General features: G+C 42.8%; 1 long non-coding RNA gene across 1 annotated transcript; it reads left to right on the top strand.

Annotated features, from left to right (window-relative positions):
• The first annotated feature begins 423 nt into the window (after window positions 1–423).
• Window positions 424–18813, top strand: LOC143837869 (uncharacterized). Its single transcript, XR_013231130.1, has 3 exons — window positions 424–581; window positions 1736–1829; window positions 18537–18813. It is a non-coding gene; the product is annotated as an uncharacterized LOC143837869 (long non-coding RNA).
• Window positions 18814–21550: the final 2737 nt, after the last annotated feature.

Genomic DNA, 21550 nt, shown 5'->3' with positions numbered 1-21550 from the left:
ACTGAGGATTCTCTGTGGCTTGTTGCTTTGGAGACTTTGATAAGGCCAGTTTGGTACATTTTCTTCCTTCTTATCATTGGGAGCAACAGAAACTCAGACAGGATACAGGGAAATTACTCTTTCCTGTCAAGGATAATTCACATGTAAAATCCATCAAGTTGGGTATTGGGGGTTGGGGTAGCAGTTCTGCACCTGGCTCTGTTTAACAGCCACTATCAAGCTGTTTATATCAGGGCATAAAGTCCAACTTCTCGTGGCTCTACCTTTCTTCTTTTCTTCTGGTATGCTCTTTTCTTTGTTTCAAAGACAGCCACATATAACCCATTCCATGAAGAGCTGCCCTTTGAACATTATCTTGTTTATAAATCACTGATTATTTGAAACTGAGGCAGCAGCCTTGTTAGACTTTTCCTCTGTGCCTGGGATAGATTCTCAGGAACATCAGAGTAGACGACACTGACACTTGTAGACCAACAGTCTGCCTTATTTTAAGTCTATTTTATGTGAAAAAGTGGTGCAGCTCTTTACACTACCTCAGGACTTTATCCCTTAGGAAGATGGTGCCTCGATCCACACACCAGGTAAAAACACCAGTTGCTCTCCTTCATGAAAAATGGGACAATATTAGAGGGAATACTTCTACTTTGGATGCAACCCACCCAAGACTTTGTCATAGAATGATTTAGGCCTGATCTACACTCAGCATGAGGGAGAAAAGAGATGGGTGAGGTGAGGTGATTGAATGGATTATACTATTTTAGACTACAGGTGAAATATAACATTTTCCTGCATGAAAAATTCCCTGGAAATAGCAAAGTAGTAAAACATATGAAGGACTAGACTAGAATGTTTCTCCTTGACATTTTTTTAACTTGCAAGTTTTTATATGGACAGTATTAAAAATATGACTACTCTCCACCTGTCATTTGAAGTAAATGAGTGTGGAGGGGATATGACTGTGATAGCATCTGCTTGGCATGCAAAAGATCTCAACTTCAATCTATAACATCTCCAGTTAAAAGAATCAGGTATTAGTGAGAACTTTAAGAGCCACTTCCATCAGAATAGACAACAATGACATTTGTAGACCAACAGCCTGCCTCATTATAAGTCTATTTTGTGTGAGAAAATGGTGCAGCATTTTCCATCACTTCAGGACTCTAACACCACTTTCTCCTCTATGCTTAGGTTGGGTCGTCATAGAATGGGATCAGTGGACCCAACCCAATCTTTTCTCCTTAGGGAACAAGACTTCAGTTCATCTCATACATTGGTCATTCCTGTTTTACCGTAGAACTTCACGTACTGCATTAACTTAAAAATATTTTATAATGCTGCATTTGGCAAAACACATGTTTCTTATTCCACATGAAAATAAATAAGAATCATGCAGTTCTTGAAAGAGTAATAAGATTTTATTCTGGGATAACCTCTTGTCGACTAGAGCCTTCTTTATTAGATGCATGTAGTAAGTATATAGCCCATATGTATATGAAGATAGTCTTTAAGGTCTCACAAGATTCATTTTTTTCCTGCAACAGACTAACATGGCTGCTGTGATACAATCATCCCATGATGTATTCCCAAATATGAATCCATTTTGGTATAGTAAAAGTTGTAAATCAGGCAGTAGGGTAGAAATATTGCAGGCATTAGGCCAATAGTTTAATCACATATATTCATGTCTTGTTATTGTATTTATTACATTAATGTCACATCCTTTCTGCCATTACAGAGCTCAAGCAAATTCTACAACCCAGGCACTGACCAGACTTGGATTTGCTTCATGAGGTTTCTCCACCATGTGCTTTCTAATCATATTAAATTATGTAAGATTATGATCAAGACCTGGAAAATGTGTAGTTAATCATATTAGCTTGGACAACTTCTAAATAAGTCACCTTATTGTAATAATGATCCAAAAAGCCAGTATCCTGCCCTACCCAGGCGCACCCCATGGAAGTCCCAATTAGTACAACCTTGGCCAGTAAGCCAAGCTCAAGTCGCAAACTGAGAGCAAAGTCAAAAGTCCAGTCTGGGTCTTAGTATTAACCACGCAGGTCCAACTCCAAGGTTGATCCGAGGGGATAGTAATATAGCAAGCTGCAGTTGGGAACTAGAGAAGCAGAGTCAAAATCTGAATCTAAGTACCAGAGCCGTAGTCTGAAAAGCTGAGAGCAGGAGTCAGGAAACTGGGACTTAGTCAGGCAGAGCTTTGTTGGAGTGAGAGCAGGTCAGGAACTGGAGACAAGGCAATGGGTAGACTCAGCTCACAGGTTGTACCCACAAGGAAGTACCATTTATGCCTAGCTTAAGTGCAGCCTTCTCCAGTGAGTTAACCGGCTGCACCTGGGGACTCAATCACCATCTGTTGGAGTAACCTCACCTGAGTGTCATCTGACTTGACAATGTGCTCTGGTGGCAAGCTGTCAAGTTGCCCTACTGGCATTGTCTCTGATGCTCTGGTGAGCTCTCTGGACTGGAATGGGATGCTGCTGTTGGCAGGGGTTAAGCTGGCAAGAGGGGCAAGGTGTTTGCCTATTTGGGGTTTGGCTGCATGTCCTGGTCAGGTTAGACCATCCCAATCACCTCCCAAAGCTTTGTTGCCCAGCCCCATTTCTCCCTCAGTTTCATGCTCTGAAAGCAGTGTCAGTGTGGCCTCCAGTGCATGGGCATGACAGCCAGTATGGTGTAGTGATTAAGAAGCAGTGGACTTTCATCTGGAGAACTAGGTTTGATTCCCCACTCCTCCACATGCATCCAGCCAGGTGACTTTGGGCTAACCACCGTTCTCATAGAGCTGTTCTCATACAGCAGTTATATCAGAGTTCTCACAACCCCACCTACCTCACAGGGTGTCTGTCATGGGGAGAGGAAGGGAAAGGTGTTTGTCAGCTGCTTTTGGACTCCTTCAGGTAGTGAAAACTCAGCGCTTCAGGTCTTCTTCAAACCTGAGTGCTTTATACTCACATTGATTTCAATGATTAAATCTCATCTGTTGCAAACAATAGAAATGCCAAGCTTTAGCACCATGTTCCTTTTAATAGCATTTCATTTATCTAAATGCTGACATGTTGGGATTATCACCTGTGTTGCTCAGTGCTTGAATTATACTGCTAGAAATCTTCTTATGGTTACAGAAAAGTCTTCTAGGAAGCATACTTCAACGAAATTGTCCTACACAATTTTCTGTACTAAAATACATTTTCCTATAACCTGCACACCTACCCATATAAGCTCATTTATTTTTATACATATTGGTGTAGATCAAATGGGAGTGTTTTGTGCAGGCAGAAGGATTTCCACCCACAGAGTACAATACTTCCCCCTCCTTCTGCATTCTTCAAGTCCCCCTCACATGCTTGGGCTGCAGTGGAGGAGAGAGATGAGATAGTAATATTCCACAGGTGGATCCCCCCCACTGACAGAAAATGCTCTGTGGGCTTCACCCATTGTTACAAGCATGGTGCTGCCCCATGAACTCAGTCTGTTTACCCCTATGGCTCAGTCTGTATTGAATAACAAAAGGAATGGTAATGTGGTCTAACTGCTGTAGAAGGACCACAACTGTTGGACCACAAGTGTCAGGAAATGTTTTTAGTCAAGAGCCAATCAGGAGAAAGGGAACAGGTGGATGCCTGTGTATATCAACTGCTTATGCTACTTAAGACAAGGGAATACACGTTTGACTGCCCACCAAAATGCATATCCCATTGTGGATAATGTAGCACAGACACCCACATTCAGACATGCATGCTTTGCTTTCCCCACTCTCCACTTAGCTTAAACCAGAGCTAATAGATCTAAGTGCTGATTTCCTTTTCTTCTCTGACAGTTAATTGGATTGTTTTGGATGTCAGGAAGGTTACCTGGCAGGTTACCTCAGCATCATTAATGTATTTAAACAAAATGTTACATCATTATATGGAGAGGTGATAAATCCCATACCTCCCTTTCTAATGATACATCTTTTCTGATTAGTGAATTGTGGTGTTTTGTACTGAAGGTTGAAGGCACTTTCTTTTTTGTGAACAAAATGGCACTTGAATTTTATTTGAAGAAGCTATTAAATACCCCCCCCCCCATTTCTAGGACATATGCTTGTTGACTATTAAAATGTCACTTGATTTTGAAGTTTCATTTTTCATCCCGTCATCCTAGGTTGCCCTAAAGGACAGGTGTCAAGCAACTGGAACTACGGGTTCCCAGTACACATGTATTTGTCACTGAGGACAAGTTGTCTGTCTTCTATTTTATGGCTGTCAGAAATGAATTCTAATCAGATTGGTGGATTACTTTTGAGCAGTGGCAGATAACTTGTTACGGATAGCTCAAACTACAAAGAATCTGATTACATATTTTAAAAAGATTGTCCCCCCCATTTTAACAGGTCAACCTGAATTCTCATACAGAAATTAACTAGTGTCCAACATGTTTCCTAAGCAACAATCCATTTTATTTATTAACATATTTATACCGTGCCTTAAAGTAACTTACAATGCATAATAAAAACATCCACCAGCAGTCAAAACTCAACCTAGCAAAATGCCTGCAATTTATGTTTTTCTTCCCTATATTACTGGTATTATTACCAATCAGGGCATGGATAAAGCATTACAAACAATCTTGATCTGATTGCACAGTTGGCTGTGTCTTGTTCTAGTACGGTGTTTTAAGCAAAGGGCTGGAGTAGATGTTGAATCAATAACCCACCATACAAACACAGTTTTGATACAATAGTGTATACTGTATCAATAAAGCAAACATATTCAGATTGATTTATTGCCATTTGAGTGATTCCCTGAGAACCTAATTAAAGGTATGCCTACAATATAGATGTTCCTTCACTGTGCAGTATGGCAACATTAAGATGCTAGAATTTATAATCAGTGCTGACAATTGGTATATTTTATTAAGTTTAAATTTTATACTATTAATTGTTTTTATTCTGTAACTACTACTAGTAATTCTTGTAAACTGCCCTGAGACAGTGAGTCCAGGAGAAGTAGTATAGAAATCAAATTATAAATATAAATAAATATTTTTTTAATCCAGAGAAAATACAATTAAAATTTTGCCTGCCATCTTTAACCGCTCCTGCGGAGCGGATTAAATAAAGCACTAAGGGCTGCTGGGGAGGAGTTAGGGTGGGCCCTGTCTGGGATAAAAACTCACCCTTCCGAGTGTCACTCGGGGGCCAAGCGGCCAATGGGGAGCTGCACAAAGCGCGGCTCCTCATTGGCTGCTTGGCCTGGCCTGGCCTCAGCCACCAGGGGAGTCGCTGCTCAGTAAAAGAAGACCTCTGAGCCAGTGAGTCCTCCCGGCGACCTCTCCTCCCTGTTGGGAAAGGAGCAGGAATGCCGCGTCAAAGACGCGGCATCCCTGTTCCTTTCCATCCCCCCAACTACGCTCCCACAAACCGCCAAACACACAGATGCACATGCACCCGACCAATGCCTACTCCCCCCTCGCCCCCAGACCACTTCCCGTGCCTCTGCCGACTCCTACACTTCCAACATGCACACACACACACACACACACACACAGAACTAACCCCCCTCACCCCCAGACCCGTCCCCGCGCCGCTGCCAATTTGCAGGACCCCCATACGCACACATGCATGCATGCAGCCACCCAACGTTCACCCCGTCTCAATCTCCCAACCCTTCCCACGCCGCCCCCACGGCTCCACGACCTGATGCCCACAGGCCACCTGTCCCCCCGCCGCCCTCCCACACCTTCCCACCCCCACCCCAATTGTTCCTTTCCCAGGCCCCTTGCTGCAACCTCCTTACCGTGACGCCGTCCTCCGCTTTCCTCTCCCTTTCTGCTCCTTCCTGCAGCACCGGGCCAAGCCGCGCGACCCATGTGGCAGCCGGCACGGCGCTGCACTTAGGAGCCGTCACCACCCATCGTGGCCACCCTTCGCTACCTGTTGCCTCTGCCGCCTGGAGCTCCTCTCAGGTAGGTGCAGGCCCAACTCCCCAGCTCGCTGCCGCCTGGCTGCCTCCCCGCCTGCCCGCTGCCCTTCTCCCGGCCCCGAACACAGCCCCGCTGCCTCGCAGCCATGGCGTTCTTCCCGGGTGGGTAGGTGCTCGCCGGCCTTCTCCCGGCCCCGGGAACAGCCTCGCCACGTCTGTGACGCGGCCAGCCTGTTCCCGCCGCAAAGAGAACGCCCCAGGTCGCGCCTAACTTGCTGCAGTGCCCCAGCCCCTGAGAAGCCTCCACCCTGTGAAGGCTTCCCCAGGGAGTGGGGGCCTAGCGCCCATTTCATTCCTGGATAAAATGGGCTTTATTTCTAGTCTCTTATAAACCTCTAAATATGCTGTTAACAATATAGTATGTCCAGTTTTCATATATGACACTATTATTATAATCATTTAGTTGATCTTCTGTGATTAATAAAGATTCAGAACCAGTCTGTGTCAGAAATGTAATCACATTGGGTATTGTTAGGTTTAAAGTACTTTAAGACATTCCTGAATCTCTAATTGATAACCATGGTCCTTAATACAGACAATAAAATGGTTGTAGAGCTGGATTAGGACAATGGAAATTTTGGTTCAAATCTCTGTTTGCCAAGAAATTTGCTGAATGACCTTGGGCAAGAAGCATGTGTGCCACTCAGAACTCCTTGGAAGAAGGGAGAGAGTAAATATATGAATACAATAAATATGTTCTGTTATAAAATGAAAATTAATGATTCAGCATAACTGTGAGTGAAACACACATGTGTGAAAACTCCCAAGCCATTTTTGTTTTAAAGCAAGGAACTGGAAACATGAAATGAAATGGTACGTAACTGAAATCCACTGGAATTCCCATCTACAGCTACATAATCTATTGAAATTAAGAGAGGTAGGCTCTGTCCCCCACATGCTGCCCCCCACATGCAACCAGCTGGTTGACCTTGGGCCAATCACAGTTCTCTCTAGGTTTTTTGAACCTCACCTGGTTCACAGGGTGGCTGTTGTGGGAGAGGAAGGGTAGGTGATTGTAAGCCACTTTGAGATCCATTTGGGTAGTAAAAAGTGAGGTACAAAACCCCAGCAATTCTTCTAAAATTTGCTGCTCAAACTGAACTGCAAGATACATTTTCCTCTAAGCAGATTTCATTCATGCCTACAATGTAACTCTTAGCCTGCCATGAGTTTTATTTCTCCATTAGCAGCCATGGCTCCACTTGGGTGATTAATAATATAAGGAAATATCTACATTTTATTTAAGAAGACAGAGGTCATATTCGCTGGCTGGTTCTTCCCCAACTGTCTTTTTTTTGTATGTTATACCACTGACATTGCCTACAATTCTTCATAGACCCTGGAGAATTTATTTGAAACCTTCCTTCTGAAATAGAATGAAATATATGCATAGCCTGTCAGCAGGTCATATGTATCCTGCCAACCTAGATTTTTCACTTTTCATCAGCAAGTTTCAAGACAGGGGAATGCCTGGCAGATTGACTAAGTAGCTTGCAAAAGAAAGGCAATCCCAAAATGACAATTCCATTGTAAGGAGAAACCCAACATTAGCATGGTGAGTTTCTTTCAGGTATACATGAAACATCATCCTTCATTCTGTAAAATATGAAACATATCATGGGAAGCCCATAATGTGGAAAGTTCCTCACATAATTTGAAGGCAGAGTGGAATAAAATGTTTTCTGAATTGCCCTCTCTAAATATGCTCCAGTTTCTAGCCAGGTAGCATAATTCAACAGGAAGATACAGGAAGGTTAGACTGCGTTTAGACTGCAGGAGCTCATTTTAGGATGGTACTCTTGTAAAGAGCAAGCAAATGGGGAAAAAAGACCAGATGTGTTTTGCACAACTATTTGTATTTGCATGCTGCTTTCAAGTGTTAAAACTATTTCACATATACTATCATGTTACAACCCTTTCATGAGAGCCAATGAGAGCCATTTGTATATATCCTCATATTACGGGTGGGGGTGGGGGTGGTGAAGCATATAGTTGGTTGAAGACTAACTAACCTATTGACTTCATGGCATGGGAGAGATACATAGGGCACCTTAGGTGGAGTTACACCCTTTAAAGCCAATGGACTTACTTTTTTTTAGTGACTCTGAAGTTACTATTTTATGCCAGCTGTTGGTGGTAGGCAGTTTTAGAAGGTTCCACCTATGAAGGAGCTAGTGATTAGCCTGTTGCTTGGATCAAATGTGGATGTTCCAAGCATCCATCACTACAGAATTACTTTGAAAGGTAATATGCAGAGCTGTAGAGAGTGACGTCCCTTTGTTTGTGCCTGCCAGAATTCAAGCATTTGGGACATAGCTGAAACCATTCTCCATGGTGGTATACGCCACATTTCAGCATTTGGAATGAGAGATTTTGAAGCACATAAACTGCCAGATATGAATTAAATTATTTGCTACCCATTATTTACATTCACATATAAAGACACTGGGAATGTCCTGTATGGCTGCCAGAAAGAATCATACAACAGGCTTGCAATGAGAGACTATACTATTAATTTATACTAGGGGGCACAAATGTGCATGCACGGCAGCTCCGCACATGCGTGTTTGCGGCCACTGGCGTGTCAGTGGCCGCGCCTGCCTCTTCCCCCCCTCTTGAAGTGAGAAGCTAGCCTCCGGGGGGTGGGGGAGAGCTGGCAGCCCAGGCACTTTGCATGCATGGCAGCTGCGTACAAACACACATGCACAGTTGCTGCACATGCACATTTGCACCAGCAGGAGCGCAAACGTGCATGAGCGGCCTGGTACTGAGGCCTTTGCGGCCCGGGGGTTGATGACTCCCAGTCTAGGCCCTGGTCCTGGTCAAGGGCAAGTGAATGTCCCAGTGGCCCAGGACTACCAGTGAGTTCATACCCGCAGAGCGAAGGGCCCTGAAGAGGGCATAAGTCCCTCAAATAAGTGGCTGTGTATAGCCTTAAAGGTCAAAACCAAGAGCTTGAACTTGATCCGGATGCAGACTGGCAACCAATGCAGCTACTGCAGCACTGGCTGGATATCGACCCTCCAAGGTATCTTGTTGAGGACCCTCGCAGCTGCATTTCGCACCAGCTGCAATTTCTGGATCAGAGACAAGGGTAGGTCCATGCAGAATGAGTTACAGAAGTCTAATCTGGAAGTGACTATTGCATGGATCACAGTAGCCCATGTTCTGGAGGCAGATAGGGCGGCATTGAAAGGGAAGCATCAAAGATCACTCTCAAATTTCTGGAGACAGGTGCAGCTGTCAATTGCACCCCATCCAGGCATGGGAGATGTGTTTCCTGATCTTTCCCCTTTCTACCCAGCCACAGGACCTCCATCTTGGAGGGGATGAGTTTCAGACGACCCTGCCTGAGCCATCCAGCCACTGCTTCCAAACAACTGGCATATTTATCCGGGGGGGGGGGGAAGTCTAGCTGGCCATCTATCAGGAGATAGAGCTGAGTGTCATCTGCATATTGGTGACAACTCAGGCCAAAACTCCATACCAGCTGGGCCAGAGCGTGCATATAGATGTTAAAAAGTCTAGGGGAGAGTATCGCCCTGCTGAGTTACTTCACAAGGGAGCACAAAGGGGTCAGATAACTCTTCCCCACTGCCACCCTCTGGGTCCTGGAAAAAGGAGACCAGCTATTTCAGTGCAGTTCCCCTAATTCCAGAGCTAGCATGGCAGTATGCCAACAGCTCATGGTCCACCACTTCAAAAATGGCCAACAGATTTCAAAATATGAGGATGGCTGAACAGCCCCGATCCAGCTGGCGCAGGTTATCATCCATCAGAGTGACCAGCACAGTCTCCAGGAGTGACCAGCACAGTGGCCAGGATAGAAGCCAGACTGGTATGGATGTAAGGCCGAAGTTTCCTCCGAAACTGCTAGGAGCTGATCCGTATCAGTGTTTGATGTGAGGGCTCAGAAATATCCATTCTTTCAAGCTATTCCCCCTTTCTTTGGCAATTGGCTCAGGTACCCCAAGCAACTGTAATGGTTAGGATTGGAACAAAGAGATCACGCTGTTTTACATTCTCTTATAATAACTATTGCTTCATCTGTGTTTCCAGTGGCGAGGCTGCCATGCTGTTTTATGGCATCTCTAATGTATGTTGGCATGGAATTAGATAGGGCTTGGCTGAAATGACTCTGAAATAAGTGGGATATGGATGGCAGCCAAAAGCTGTTTGAAAGAGTTAACGGTGAGTAGTAAACAAAACATATTACTGTGAACAGAAACAACTCTTGTTCTTTGTCTCTGGCTTACCAATTCTGAAATAATAGGCCTGATTCACTTTGTTTAATACTCAGTGGTTCCTCCTGGCATAGAAGCTGTCTGTGTGACTGCAGTTCCAAACACTGGAGCCCTGATGAGAACTTCATTAGTTTAGACTGAATTCAGCCCAAGGAAAGCATTAGTAATGTACCACATATCGAATATTTGTATAGTTACACGAGGCAAGGATGTTATGTGCACAGACAGATGGATGGCATTTTCAGGGATTGCATCCTTCCCCCAAGCGAGTGTTTCAGCCAAGTTCCAGAGAGATAAGAGAAAGGTTACCATTTTTATAAGGAATTAAACATTCCATTTGAAGAGTAGTTGAGGCAGACATTTGGCACTCCATAGAAGGCAATGAGTATTACAGAATGGGCACAGATAGACACTTGGCACCCAAGAAAACCAGCAAAGTTACCTATCCCTAGGCTACTAACAATATTTTCAAAATATATATAGAATAAAGAAAAGTAAAGTAAATAGTCTCTTTGTTCTATGTTGCTTTATTGTAGGATCCAACCAGAATGTTTTCTAGATATCTCCCATTTTCAAAGGGTAATTTTGCTCAGTGGTTGTCCTAAACATAAATACACAAAATTAGTACCTTTTAACATTGAAATAAATTATACATATATAAATAGAGCTGAACACTTCTCACTTATAAGTAAATTGGTAATTCCAATAGCTACGTCAATACCTGAAAAGGATACAATCCTAAAATCATTAAATGTTCTATCTCATAATGTAATAGAATGCTCCTTGATCTTGTATATATCTTACCTCCATTAAGTCTATTAAATTGCTTGAAGTATACACTGGGCTTGGGCTCTGCACTTTAGGGATGCCAGTGATCCAACTACTCCCGACCACACCCTAACACCCTAGTTGTTTTATACATTCATTGTTAACACCTATCTGCATGTGCCAACTCGCACTTACAGTTCCTGTTAAAGTTACAGTGAATGATATTTACTTACAATTGCACATAAGGTTACAATTGCTATCCAACAGGTATAGTTCACATTTCTGTTTATAAGAAGCACGAAAAGTCTAAGGTTGTGTTCAAACTTCTAGACTCCAATGAATGAATGTAAAAACATTCTCTTTGTCTAAGCAGTCTACTAAAATCCATTCTTTGGTGAGGCTGTTGTAACTGTTTGATGCTGAAAAATGAAAGTTGATCCAATGTGTGTCCTGCTTCAATGAAGTGACTGCCTCTGGCATGCAAATATGCCTTCACAAATTCCCTGGCCCAGCTATACTTTGCTAAGATATACTAGAAATATTATTATGGTGGGAGGTTCATGCACTAACTCTCCCTTTTGCACAGGGAGAAATTGGATGATTTAGAGCAGTGGTTCTCAACCTTCCTAATGCCACAACCCTTTAATACAGTTCCTCATGTTGTGGTGACCCCCAACCATAAAGTTATGCAAGTATTCTTTCACAGAAATTAAACCGAAACTGACCAATGACATGAAGATCTATTGTTCATGATTGTATATTTTTCTGGGTTTTCTCAGTTCAGTTCTGCCTCTTGTCCCACCATGCTGATCTTGCTCTTTTCCACTGTTCCAGACAGACAAACTCTCTCTCGATCTACCCCATAGGGCTGTTGTGTGGATGGTGCCCCACCGTCCAAGCTGCTTGCCCTGCTGTGACCCCTGTGAAAAGATTGTTCGACCCCCAAAGGTGTTCCAACCCCCAGGTTGAGAACTACTGATTTAGAGGATAGACTTGTGCTCGTTCTACTGCACATTAATTGTTGCCCTCTATTTATTTCATTTCAAGAGCCTCTTGTGGTGCAGGTTGGTAAGACAGCCGACATGCTGTCTGAAGCTCTGACCATGAGGTTGGGAGTTCCCAGCAGCCGGCTCAAGGTTGACTCAGCCTTCAATCCTTCTGAGGTTGGTAAAATGAGTACCCAGCTTGCTGGGGGGTAAGACAGTAATGACTGGGGAAGGGAATGGAAAACCACCCTGTATCGTGTCTGCCAAGAAAACGCTAGAGGGCATCACCCCAAGGGTAGGGTGACTAGATTGTCCCACTTTTGGAGGGACATCTGGGGGTACTTGGCAAATTGTACTTATGTTGAAAATAAAAAAAATATATAAAGGTAAAGGTAAAGGTATCCCCTGTGCAAGCACCGAGTCATGTCTGACCCTTGGGGTGACGCCCTCTAGCGTTTTCATGGCAGACTCAATACGGGGTGGTTTGCCAGTGCCTTCCCCAGTCATTACCGTTTTACCCCCCAGCAGCAAGCTGGGTACTCATTTTACCGACCTCGGAAGGATGGAAGGCTGAGTCAACCTTGAGCCGGCTGCTGGGATCGAACTCCCAGCCTTATGGGCAAAGCTTTCAGACGGCTGCCTTACCACTCTGCGCCACAAGAGGCTCATAAAAAATATATATATATATATCACAATACTATTTTTGTGTTCTATGCATTCTATGAAACTTTTTGTTGCTCCATATAGACCAAATTTTTAATCAAGAACACCCCCCCCCCCGGTCAATGGTGCCCCACTTTACCAATGTTAAAATCTGGTCACCTTACCCAAGGGTCAGACATGACTCAGTGATTGCACAGGGGATAACTTTACCTTTACCTTTATTTGTTTCATTAAAATATTTATACACCATATTTTCCTTGTGGGCCAAAGGGACTTACAATTCTAAGATCAAAAGAATACAAGCCTCTTTCTCCAGAAAATGACTGTACCTTAAATCTCAATAAAGCCTCTCACAAATAAAACAGCCCTATCTCTTCTCCTAGAAGCTTCTAACGATGATATCCCTTTCACCAGGGAGCCCATTTCCACAAGGCAGAAGCTATTATAAAGAAGAACTAACTCCAGTAGATGCCAAGCAGGCCTTTTCTCCTATGTATTCCATCCTGTGCCTGTTATATTCCAAAGAAAAGGCACATGTTTGCAATTTCCACACACACATGGAAATTAAGGAAACATTTATATTGTGCAAAGTGGACAGAATTGAAATCTCAGCATTTTCCCCCTTATGGCAGAATTTCAGTTCAGCTATTGGTGGTGTTACAAAGAAGGCTGTTAGATCAATTGTCAGTTTCTCATATTAATTTGGTTCTGATTCAAACTGAACAGAAGTCTGGGTTGTTACTAACGTCTTGCACGCAGTGCCTGGTACTTCAGTGGAGTCTCTGAATTTCTTAATCACAAAGGCAGGATGGCAGCAGATGACAATCAGTTCCAATCTCTCTTGCATTCCTCATTAAAAGCAGCTTTATTTCCCCACATGTCTCTTATGGGAGATCAGGAGATATGCATTAATTTTTTGATTAATAATTTACAAGAAATATTATCCCCCCTCCCCTCTGCCTGTGCACTATTTTTTTAAAAAATGTGAGGAAGAAGTGTGTGTCATGGAAGTAGTTTGCACAGTATGTGACACCTGTTCTTAGAATTCAAGCAGATCCTGCATTCCATTAACATTCATTATAGTTTGTCCAAGAGCTAATTTCAGAAGATCTTGTTTAGGTTGAATGAAACAAACTTGACTGGAGTGGGGCACCTTGCTGTATTTTTTAAGCATGCTAAAATCTTGATCATTTTGGAATGTTTTCATTAAAGGTTAGAGTTCCAAAATGAGCCTGCAACTATCACCCTGCAAAAACAAAACAAAAAAAATCACCCACCATCCAGCATAATGGCAGAGATCAGGTTTTAGCAGTGTTGTGAATGCTACTCTTTTTACAGCTCCTTCTAAAATGTATGTACTACAAATTTCTACCCAAGTGGGAATGACTGCACGTTTTGGAAAGAAAGAAATAATTGGATTGACACTGTTGGTTTTCTTATAAATGACAGTCTCCATGAATTTGGAAAAAAAGAAAAGTGGCAATCAATCAAAAAAGTACCAGCAACCACCTACTCAGCTGAAGTGATTTGGCTGCTCTTTCAGCAGAATTTTGAGCCCACTGATTTCATTGAAAATATTTGCCATATGATGCATAACATCACATAACAGCATCAGCAACAGTTCACAATTATACTTGGTTTCTATTATTGAACTACAGGCAGGGCTGGATTTACAGGAAAAGAGGCCCTAGGCTATTCCACTTATGTGGCCCTTTCACCTCCAATTTTTAAGTTTGTAAATTACATGAGAGATAATAAAATACATCATTACTGTGATATATATCAATATGTTAAATGAAACATGTGATTGGTACTAACCTTTATTAAAAATGTGGAATATAGGTCTTGATCTTGAGGCCCTAGGCTGAAGCCTAGTTAACATATAGGCTTGACTACAGGTTCCGGAATTCCATGAGGACAGGACTGGCAGGTGGCGACTGTCCCAGTGATGACACGACTCCAGTTTTTGGCAAATAACTTGGCTGCAGCTGTTTATTAACAAACCACCCCAACAGAGGGTCGGCCATATGCAGGTAAGGGAGCCTGACCCCATCAGCCGTCCGGCTGCATGATATGAACTGTGGCGCTCTGACTCCATGCCTCACTCCCAGCCGGGAGGATGGGAGGCCTGCCGCCGTGGAATCCAGGGAAGCGGCTGCCAGGGACCCAACGGGTGTCTGCCTCCATTGGTGTCCCCATGCTGCTTGGACCCCCAGGCCTCTGGCCTCCCAGACAGGTAGGCTGCGCCCGGATAACTACCAGTCTCCTTACTGAGACTCCCACCTCAGGGAGTCCCGCATGCAGATGGGCTCCTTGCCAACAGGCTCCCTACCTAGCATAACCACAGCTGTGACAATAAAGTTTCTATAACTGAAAACGGGGAGGGTGGGCGGGTGTCTGTCCCAGGTGAGCGACTGGTGCGAAGAGGGCAGGTGTGCTTGGGCCTGGCCTTTTAAGGCTGGCTGCCCTGACCCTCTCCTGCCATGTGTCGGTGCGGCCTGTTGATGCCGCTGGGAGCAGCGTCATCGCTGGGCGACTCTGCGGCATCAACAGCGGCCGCGCCGAGCCGCGGCCACTATTTATTAAACTAAGTATAGCATAGATAGTGAACTTGTGTATATGTGTAGTCTGAGATAATTATTTTTTTTTAAGAATTAAAAAATGCAGACATATTGTCCATGCTACTTTGATACCCTATCAAAAGATCTAGCTATGTATTATCATGAGCAATTATTTATTGTCCTGTCCTGTTGACTGCAGCATGCCTCAGTTGTTACAAATTCTAAATAAGAGATCTAAAAAAGGGAAGAAATCAGTTTTTGCCCTTAGGGAGAAAGTTTTAAAAGTCTGCATTTCACAATGTGAATGAGATGGTCTTGGGATCTGTCTGAAAGTGATGGCTTACCAGCTTTTGTAGCATTCACAAATTATTTATAAAAAGTTTTATGAATTTGTGGCATGCTGTGTTCTTAAAACACTTTCCCATTATGTTTTGCTTGATCAGTAGGGTAGAGACACATCTTTCCTCTAAAGATCTGTTACAATTTATCAAAATTAGGGGTTTTTTTTTAAAAGAACTGTCCAAATGATTCTTTAACCAGTTCATTCGACTTGAGCTCCCTTTTAGGGTTCCCTAGAGCATTGTGTAAATACATGCCAGAAATAAACTGCTGACCTGGATAAAGGAATTCTTCCTCATGGACTTGCTCGGGTTATGAGTTTATGGCTGTACTGAGTTGTGGAACTCAATCTTCTTTAATCTCTGCCCTTTTTGCTTTTACTACAAGGGCTACTTTTGCATCAATAAATATTCCATTGCTGGTTTTGTCTCAAGCTAAGAGCGATGGTATGCAAACTGTGTGTGTGTTTATGGGAAAAGGCTGGTAGTGTTGAGCTGGTAGTTTTGCACTTGTTCTCCAGTTATTCATCTAAGAGTAAATGTGCAAACCCCAGAAAAAATTGGATTCAGCTTGACTAGTTGTTGAGTCTTTGCTAGATCCTGTTAAAGCTAATATTTCTTTCAAGATTAGGTTTTTCAGCAGAAGTAGGAATATTGAGGCATATTGATTGTTTGAATCTAGTGGGAAAGACATATTCTGGGTCTACGTAAATAGCAACCTGTGTGTGAGGAACATTTCAACTTTGTAGAGGATATGGAAGAACAATGAAAGGCCACCTCCCTATGCAATATCAAGTTGATGAGGAAGAATTCCCTTCTCTAGGTCAACAGCTTATCAGACCCGCCAAGGATCCCTAAAAAGGTTATCAATGTAGAACAATTTGAAAGAACTGGTTAAATAATCATTATTCCCCCTTACATGTTGATGGTCATGGCAGCTTACTAGATGTTCCTTCAAATATATGGTAAGACAGCTAATATCTGGAATTACTTCAGGAATCCCCCAGAGTCAGAGGTTATGATTGACCCATAGGCCTTGGTGGGGAATTGGAGTCCATCAGGCACATCCTTTTCAGATGTTCATTTCATGTAGGAGTTTGCAATAAGATCATCACTCCCTGCTTGCCCTGGGTGTAAGCTGCACGGACCTTTTATTGCACTTCCAGGTCCATTCAGTCCCTGCCGTCTACACAGGATGCGATTTCTGTTTTGAATTGGGGCGATTTAAATATTCCCTCTGTAACAGACATGATTGATCCGGAGTGACCCTACCTTTTCTTCGCAATTTCCTGGAGTGCTTTTAATCTCGATAAATGAAAAAATCGCATTCCTAAAATGTGCAGCTGTTTGCGTTTCCCCGAACTAAAAGCTGCCGAGCCTCCAGTTGGTAAGGGAGACTGTTCAAATGCTTCTGGTTGCAAAACTTTCCTACCAAGATGTATTGTTTCTCTTTGTTACCCTCTAGATTTGCCTCTTGTCTGAGAAACTGCTGGCTAGCTGGCTTTCTTTTTTCTTTTTTAATGAACGTTATTGCAAACCCAGGGAGGGGAGGGGAGTGCCTGCAATTTAGTGCCTGAAATTTAAACAAGCTTCCTATTTCAAAAGGACGGCTGCAAGCTTTTCCCTGTGAGATGGATCAAATTCCCTGTAAGTCCCAGAGTGGGAGGCTGGTATTGGCATAATGAGAAAGAAAACAAAAGGAGCCGGCTCCCGGCTTCCGGCTCCCGGCTCCCGGCTCCCGGCTCACCCCCCCCCTACGGAGCTTCGTCGCAGAGCCTCCAGCTGATTCTCCACCGGCAGTCAAACGGAGGAGAAATCCTCCGCCCTCCCCAAATCAAGTGCAGAGCACTTTCTGTTTCCAATCGGGGGGAAATAATCAGGAAGACCTGAGCTCAAATCGATCTGAATTCAACAGGAATAAATAAAGTAAGTGCAGATTCAGCCCTGGATTCCCAGTGACTCTGAGGAAGGGAAAATTAAGAGCCTCCTTTTGGGGGGAAACATTGAGGATTCCTAACAGGTAGCCAAATATTATGCCATAACATGCAGATTACGCCAAAAGCATGTTATTGAAAGTCTATCATGCCTTAGGTAACTACTTACCCTGATATGTTTTTAGTTTAATTCTGTTTTAAACATTTGATTTAAAAGTATTTATTAACTCTTAATCATTTTATTAGATTACTGTTTTAAAAGCTGTATTGCAAATAAATCTGAATCTGATTCATAGGCCTTTCATGGAGATGAGAATAAGGTAAGACCACCATGGCTCTGGAGTTGCAGGTAGACTGTCCCTGGAGGTTGGCAGCAGCACTGAATCTAGGACAGTCTGTCCCTTCAACAACAGCAGTGGGTACGAGTGTGGGGTTGCTCTTTGTTCTTCAGTTGGACCATGCAGCCATGTAGGCTGATGCTGGCCATGTAAGTCGTATCACTTAAGAGTCAGTGGTGTGGCTGAGACCAGGGATTGTTCTGTCTGGACATTAAGAAGAAGAAGAAGAAGAAGAAGAAGAATTGGTTCTTAAATGCTGCTTTTCTCTACCTGAAGGAGTCTCAAAGCGGCTTACATTCCCCTTCCCTTTCCTCTCCCCACAACACAACACCCTGTGGGGTAGGTGAGGCTGAGAGAGCCCTGATATCACTGTTCAGTCAGAACAGTTTTATCAGTGCCATGGCGAGCCCAAGGTCACCCAGCTGGCTGCATGTGGGGGAGCGCAGAATCGAACCTGGCATGCCAGATTAGAAGTCTTAACCACTACAGCAAACTGTGGGGTGTGGGTGGGAAGGAAGGGGATGCATCTCTTTCTATATTATGTTTGGATTCCTTATCAGCAGCACATTTTCTGGAAACATAAATGTCCACTTTGGCTCCAAACATTTTCTAGTCACAATAAGAAATTATGACATCTGCTTTGTCATCCCCCAGTTATCTCCAGATCATTCTACCAAGTAAATGTCATTGTAATCTATATTAAAAGTTTATGTTTATTTGTAGGTCAACAGGTCTAAAGAAATTAACATTGGCAGCCTGATCAGCTATGGCTGGATCTTTTGGAAAGCAAAAAAATGGATGCCTTTCAAATGTCAAAAAAGCCTTGAAATGTGGAAATGGAAAGCAAAAGAAGAAGAAATGAGAATGAATTCTTCATGTCTAGCTTAATAGAAAAGAAGTATGGAAGAAACAATGCCAAACACTTGCAACATCATTGCTATAATGTAAGGCCCCAATTGCCACAGATAGAGTAATAATAAAATGATTTTGTTTTCCTGAATTTAAATTTAGACCTTTCCCATTCCCAAATACTCCCTCAATAGTAACATTTTAGAGAAAGGCTGCAAGCAACTGGTTCTATGAAATTTCATATTATTGCAGCTAGATAGCATTGTTGTTGTTGTTATGTGCGAAGTCGTGTCCGACCCATCGCGACCCCATGGACAATGATCCTCCAGGCCTTCCTGTCCTCTACCATTCCCCGGAGTCCATTTAAATTTGCACCTACTGCTTCAGTGACTCCATCCAGCCACCTCATTCTCTGTCGTCCCCTTCTTCTTTTGCCCCTAGATAGCATATTTTAAAACAATTTGTGTGGAAATGTGATGGAGAGATACTTTGGAGAACATTTAATCATTTAGAAGAAGAAGAAGAAGAGTTGGTTCTTATATGCCATTTTCCCCTACCCAAAGGAGGCTCAAAGCGGCTTACAGTCACCTTTCCTTTCCTCTCCCCACAACAGACAACCTGTGGGGTGGGTGCGGCTGAGAGAGCACTGATATCACTGCCCGGTCAGAACAGCTTTATCAGTGCTGTGGCGAGCCCAAGGTCACCCAGCTGGTTGCATGTGGGGGAGTGCAGAATCGAACCTGGCATGCCAGATTAGAAGTCCACACTCCTAACCACTACACCAAACTGGCTCTGGTTTAGGACGTTTACACTTCTCTATATGTCCCCCAAAGAATGCTTTGTTTTTTATCACATGGTTTTCTAGTTATGCCCAGGCCACAGGTGGCTTGACTGTCCTCAATGAGGGCAAGAACTTTTTTTGATATTGGCCAGACTAAAGAGATCAGTTCTGGAGAAAATGGCTGCTTTGGAGGATGGACCCCAGAGCATTATACAACACTGAGGTCTCTCCATGTCCCAAACCTCACCTACTTCTGGCTCCAATCCAAAGGTCTCCATGTATTTTCCAGCTCAGAGCTGGCAACTCTATGGCCTGTGCTTGGTGCAACTCTCTACTAGATGACAATTGGGCCGTGCAGGACCTTTTTGCATTCCATAGGTCATATAAGATGGAGTTATTTCACCATTATTTCCTTTGAGGCTGGTTAGGGCCTGCTTTCTGCCACCTATTAGCAATGATGCCTGTTCATGACAACAGTTGGGGTGTTGGCTGTTAGGTGCTGAATGATCATGGTTCATTCTGATGCCTGAGCTAGAGTGCTATTTTATGCATTGTAATTTAATGTTTTGTAGGTATGTTTTCCCTCTATCTATAGATTTATTTTATTGAATGGTATACTGCCAAAAGCCTTGTGAACCAGGGTATACATTTAAAACCAAAATGAAAACAAATATAAATTCAAGTTCTTTTCCCCAAACACCCATATTCTGTGTACTGTAGGTATGGCTATCTTGGATTCAATGGATTGGTTGTGATATTAAGATTCAAACTATGTAGACTAGTGATCAACATGACTGTTCTCAGACAGATAGTACGCATTCAAAACCAAGTTTCAGATGAGTGCAAAATTAAAAAGCCAAAATACAAGGAGGCATTGAAAATAAGGGGAACATAGATAGATATGAATAATTTTAGCCATTTAGTATTTAAACATAACAGATTAATTTCTTAATGTTTTAATTATTTCCTTGGAATTTTTTTATTGTTAAGTACATTGGATGTTTAGAATAGATTTTAAAGAAAGTAAGTTAGAGCAACAGGGTCTTGGAACAATAGGATCTTTTTCTTAAGTATTAAAAATCAAAATACTATCTATTATAACCATAGTTAAAATGAGAAAGAGAGAGAGTGTGTTGTAACAAATCTTTACATGTGCATGTGGGGTTAAAGTTTAATGGTTGATATGTGAGAGACAGATGATATGGCATTTCTGAAAGAATGTTTTGAGAAAGCCACTATGTAAATACAGAGGCATGAATATAGAGGCAGTTATTTCCCATATTGCATTATGAATTCAGAAAAGAAACAATGACAAGGCTCGTGATTGTAAAAATGCATAATGTCCTCTGACAGCATTACTATATCACCAGGCATTTCAAGGTTATTAAAACAAATTCCATTCATATCACTGATGCTGTTTCAAAATATTAATGTCAGCAAATAGCTTCTTTAGTGTTTTAGAATCCAAAGTTGCCCTTCCCAAATTAATATTGGACTCCAGTGCTTGTGTTCCTTGTATGTAGAACAGATGTTCTTTTATGATCAACTAAAATTTATTAATCAAAATCAAATGAAAGCAGAATCAAATGGAATGTAATAATGGCCTAGTGATTTATCATTTGGATAGTACAATGAAGTTTTGGCAGAAACAGAAACATTCAATACTTGATTAAAACTATATGGGTTAAAGGGAAATACAGGACAAAAGGGAAAAGTAAACAACAGCCCTGGATATCTGCAGCCATTTTGCAGCCTTGGAGAGAATTGGGCCAGAAGGGGGAGGTTTCCTTCCATGCCTTCTTAAGATGGGAACAGGATGTTTGGCCTGATGGGATTCACAATGCTCTCCTCTGACTCCAAAAGAGTTGGAAAATTTGTTTTGCATTTTTCTTAAGGTGGTATGGGGCATGGGGGGTGAATCTATAGGGGGTGCAGTATGGACACCCATTCTTTCCATTGTGCAGCCCCCCCTACAGATATTGAGGGTATAGCCCTGCAGTAGCATTCCCAATTCAGGGTCTCTCACTTGCTCCATGCCCTGGTGGCATGTTAAATCTGTGGGTCAGGGTTAACACGCACACCAGACGTGATTTGAGCTCTTTATTAG

Source organism: Paroedura picta, chromosome 5, assembly GCF_049243985.1.
Source record: "Paroedura picta isolate Pp20150507F chromosome 5, Ppicta_v3.0, whole genome shotgun sequence".
NCBI classification, from domain to species: Eukaryota; Metazoa; Chordata; class Lepidosauria; order Squamata; family Gekkonidae; genus Paroedura; species Paroedura picta.
This window is presented reverse-complemented; position numbering and strand designations above follow the sequence as displayed.